Here is a 5,419-nt window from a genome sequence, read left to right as displayed (position 1 = left end):
CACAATAGTAAGATGTATGACGATTTTATAATATAACTTTTAATACAATCTTGCAAGATTTTATACAAATATGTTGACATTAGTACAGGTCAGTCGCCAAGGATGAAAAAAGTGCTGCTTGCTGCAGTCAATTGTATTTGATTTTTAAGACATAAAAAAATGGAAATTGGAATGTCCAATACCACTTTCGTCCGGGATTATTTTAAACAAAATATGAACATTATATAAGGTTTTATGAAAAATATATATGTAATTTTCATCAAAACGCTTTTAAGATTGTATATATTGGATTGCACAAAAAAGTCTAGCGATCTACTTTTGAAGGTTTTGGCTTTTATCCCTCACATATTGGTTTGGATCTACCATTTACTTAAAAAAAACTTGGTCAGATGTCCTCCTTAGTGGTCATAATTTCTACACTATTTTTTCGGCACGCATTCCAAGTACTACAATGTGACCCCAAAATGAAAGGAGTGACAAGTGCCACTTGAGCATTTTTTTTCATGAATGCTTGGAGAAAGCACCAACCAACAAAGTTTTCCCCAATCATCCGCTCCATAAACGAAATAGGGACGTGAAATTCCTTTTCCTTTCCATGGGGATCAGTAGATTGAATCTAAGAATATTTGGCATACGTTTAACATATTTGCCGTCCGTGGTAACTATAAGTTATGAGCTGCAAGGACCCATATTGAATGACCACCAGGTATCCTCTTGCATTTGGTAAGGTCATATGTTTTTATTTTCTAACCGCAAAACATTATTCAAAATAAACTATAAAAAGACAAACGAGGCCGGTAAAAGTTTAAGATGTAATGAATCGAATAATTCAAACGAATATCAAAAGCAACTTAGTAGATTTCTATTGGTGGAAAGCAATATTTTCACAAAGACCGGATTTACATGGAAATATTGGATATTGAGAAGAAGGAAACTGTTTGATTACCATTTTTACCCAACATGTTTGATATTAAGTGAGGAGAGGCCTTTTGCAAGAAAGGCTGGCCAACGATACGTCGTAAAAAAACTAGCCCGTCACTTCGTAAGGAAAATATATTTTTTTTTTTGTTTGTCTAGATTCAGCTGATATTTTCCTTATTATTATTATGCACATAAGGGAGGAGGTGCATGAGATGGAAATATGGCGAACAGTATATCATTGGAATAGAATGAGTGACCTTAACGGATGTCGGCTCGATTTGAAGGAGATTATGCATAAATTTATGGAATTGTGTCGGCAATGTTTTGATTCTCATGTTTTAGTTCAGAATCACGAGATAACAAACGCAGTCTTTTGCTTTGTGATTAACAAAAGGATAATTTATTAGCAGTTAAAAGTTGATTCCTACTAATGTTTGTCACCAACTGGAGGTGATAAACGGCAAGCCAATTTCATGCTGTTAACATTCACACATGAGGCCGCGGCATGAGTTGGTCTACATCAACAAACTGCTCATGGTCGAACAAATTGAATCTTTTTTCATTTTAAGCAATGCAATGACTGGCCACCTTATACGACATTACTTAGCAACTGAACTCGATTTGAGATTTCATGTAAAAATAGATATTCTCTTCATCAATTCAACAGTTGCAAGAATGTTTAAATAATAGTCAAACATAGCTGGTCATGTAGACGGACACGAAGAAGGTGCGTCGCCTGTTCAATTGCTGCATATGGTATTCCATTGAACTATAAAAGATGAGATCGCAATGGGGAGGGAGGGGCCTTCAGGTTTTATCATGGCAGTGGGCTGCTAACCTTTTTTTTGCTCATCCAAAATAAGCAATTTATTATGGCAGAACCCCACAACCCTTGATCATTTGACAGTGTTAATTAGTTGAGATAAAAATACAATGAATGATGATCTGGACATAAGATACACAAATTTTTAAACCAATTGAACCAAGTTGAAATCTATTCACAATGACTATATATATATATATGTGTGTGTTTTGAAACAACCATGCTCATTATTAAAATCCATTTACAACAATTAGAATGAGTGAGTGACAGATGACTCTAGTTATTTAGAGTCCTCCAGCCTTCTAAATAAGACCGTCCATCTTTAGATGTATGACTTAGAAAAAAACAAGAAGAAAAGCGTGTAAACTAGCATTATATGATAAAAATGTCTATCACATTTTTCTCTTTAATTTTTTCTTAATTATCCATTATGTTGGATCAGGCGGTGCATATTAGATGATTAAGTGACTCTAAAAAATTAGAGTAACCATTCAATTTTCTCAATTAGAATACATACTTTCATGGACTTATATTCGGATCCAAATTTAATTAAAATTACCAAAGTTTTGGTTTCACAGCAAATTAAGGTCTAGTTCAAAATCTATTTGGATTTCAAAAAAATATGACAATGGTCCTTCCAAAGAAATGTCAAAACTTAAAGAATGGAAAGCTGAAAAATTGGACCATAAATAGCGTTACGCCAAATCAAAATTCTAACCAATTCGGGCTAAATCACAATTGAAAGAAATTGGAATGTAGACCAATGATATCCTGAAAAATATTTAACGCTGGTAGAACTAATTAAAATCATATTGCATCCAAATTTGCGTAGAACAATCAAAACATGCATTTAGAAACAATCGGATCCTGATTCAAACATAGGGTTCACTATGCTGCAGACGTTGTATATATTTTGAGGTAATTTATTTGGAGGAACATGATATGTGAGATCAACATATGAAGACAACAGCTAGCTAATATTGCTCAGTAAAGTTAGCCAAATCAGATCCAAATCGCGACCTCAAAATAAATTCAGTTGAAAATAATAAATTCATGAGTAGGACCATTATCCTATAATTAACTATATTGTCAATTAAATCGGCCTATCCTATGCATATGCTGCTTTACAGATGATTCCAATAAATAAGTGAGGCAAAATATTAACAAGTAGCATTTGTAAGTTCTGATGAAAACTATATTTTTAGAATTTTGCATAAAACACATGAAAACTGATACGGATCTACCTAGGCTTCATCCTAGGAGCATGCATGAACACGGCGAGAATAGTCGAGCCAGGGTTGAAGGACTGGAACTACAAGATGAGCAGGGCATTGTGACAGCTAGGTAGGCTAAACAAGGACTTAGTGCACAAGCAGAGGGTGGCGAGGGCGGAGATGCAAAGGCTCTAGGTCTAAAAACATCCAGGGATGACCAGCAGTTGGGAGCAGATTCAACCAAGGAAGGCCAAATTGAAAGTCTCAGCTCCGGTTTAGGTCTAGCCCATCCTAGTGTCGGTCTTGATCCAAGTCCTTAGCGGTGGTCTAGAATGAACCTAGGTAGATAGGGGCAATACGCCCAATTCCATATTCATTTGCTTATGCATTTTACTTCAAGTTGTGTGGGCCGAGATGGTTTGTATCTCGAGTCATTTGTTTTGAGTTAAAGTGAACCGGTTCGATCCATCTGTCAACCGAGTCACTTAGGTTAGTATTTAAACTTTGTGTAATTTGGATTTCACATGCAATCAAGATAATTGAATTTCATTTGCCAAGTTTCTCTCTCTCTCTCTCTTCACGTCCCTCTCCCCTCACCTCTCTTTCTCCTCACGTCTCTCTTCCCCTCTCTCTCTCTCTCTTGTGTGCCCCCTTCTTCACCTTCACCTCCCTCAAGTGTCAGCCTTAGCTGGCTACTTCCCTCACACAAGCCTCTCCATAACCGGCGGTCAATCTTCTTCCTCTCCTTACTTTCTTGTTCTTTTCCTCAACCCCTCGATCGACTGCTTGGTGGCTGAAGAATCCAAGGTGTGCATCAGCCCTTGCGTCTTCAACAGCTCACGGTTTCCCCCACCCCAAATCTAGCATTCAAAGGTGCATTCTCCCTTGAACACCAAAGGAGAATAGAGGCCTGCATTGCTTCCGGGAAGGCTGCAACTTCCCTTGGTGGGCAGCATACGTCCATATCAGCAATCTAAAGGTTAGTGTGTGAGATTTTAGAATTGAACTTGTGCAACGCCGTTGGACTATTTTGGGTTAAGATTCGACCAAATGAGTGGCCTGATTCCCTCGAGTCACAGCCGAGAGTCTCAGACCAATTTCACGGTGGAAGCTTTTCCTAAACTAGTTCTTACAAGTCACAAGGGATTTCTCAGATTTCCTGAACTATTCCTTGAAGCTTGCTTTCAATTGGTTGAAAAAAAAAGAAGAAAATTCAGTGAAAAAGGCACAAAAAGAAAAATAAAAGATAGAAAAGAATCGCCCGCAAAAAAAAAAAGAAAAAAAGAAAGAAATCTGTGCCATTCTGGCGTGCTTTGAGCATGAATTAAGCTTGCCGAAAAACCTGCAAATTCCAGTCACCTTGGCCTTATTTCCGGTGACCTTTGGGCGTCTTCCAACAGTGGACTAATTCGCCCTTGTGCCAGCAATAGGGCAAACACATTTGGGTGGGCAATTAAGTCATTACGTGTGGCACATTTGGAGACCACCCAAGTTTCATCTTCAAGAGCAGCTGGCGCACATTTGGGAAAATCTTCAGCCTTAAGCCGACGTTGGAGGAGGAGATCTCTTTCTAGGCCGTCCTTCATCCACTACCCTACATCTGGAACATGTGGCAACATCCCAGCTCGTGGGCCAAGTCCAAAAGAGAGAGAGAATCTCCCACATCTGGGTGGAAATCATCAAGAAGCGCCACCTCGTCACATTTGGGCAAGGAGTGAGGCGATCTTCTTTATCACCTCCACATTTGGTGGAACCAACCTTCGTTCACACTCCCTCACCAATCCCAATGCCCCCTACATTTGCTCCTATCCCTGACCCAACTAGAAGCCACCTAAGCCGCGTGTGAGGAGGTCCACATTTGGACTCCACCTCACCCTAGCGGGTCCCCTTAGTCCCCACCTTAGGTCAACACTCACTAGGAGTGCCGAACAGCCACATTTGATCCCAATCCTTACCCAATCCCGCGTCCGAAACATCATTCCCTAAACCTCATTACCATGTATCTAGTCGATCCATACCTGTGCTTACCCATCTTGACCTAGGCCTAGTCAACTAGACCCAAGTTACTTAAACCTAGTCAAACCTACCAAGCCCACCACTATCTATACCTACCCTAGCCAACCACACATAGGATTAAGTCCGGGATCTAGACCGAGCCTATCATCACTGACTGTAGCTAGGTTCAATCCGGCTCTAGACCGAGCCCAATTCGTGTGCAAGCCCAGCTAGCATCCGGCGAAGCCTTCATCTCCTACCAGTGATTTCGTCGGCAACACAGACCGCACCACGCGCCTGCGCCTTCAGTTGGGTGTTGTATACAGCAAGGAACGTTGGCACTCTGTTGAACTTCCAGACAGATGATTCTTACATCTGCACAATTCAACCTTCACCAGCATTGGTCCTCTCATCCTTTGTAGCTGGAGTACCTGGGAAGTGGTCTTCATCCCATGGTCTCGGTGCA

This window comes from Nymphaea colorata, chromosome 8 (genome assembly GCF_008831285.2).
Source record: "Nymphaea colorata isolate Beijing-Zhang1983 chromosome 8, ASM883128v2, whole genome shotgun sequence".
Lineage (NCBI taxonomy): Eukaryota > Viridiplantae > Streptophyta > Magnoliopsida > Nymphaeales > Nymphaeaceae > Nymphaea > Nymphaea colorata.
This window is presented reverse-complemented; position numbering follows the sequence as displayed.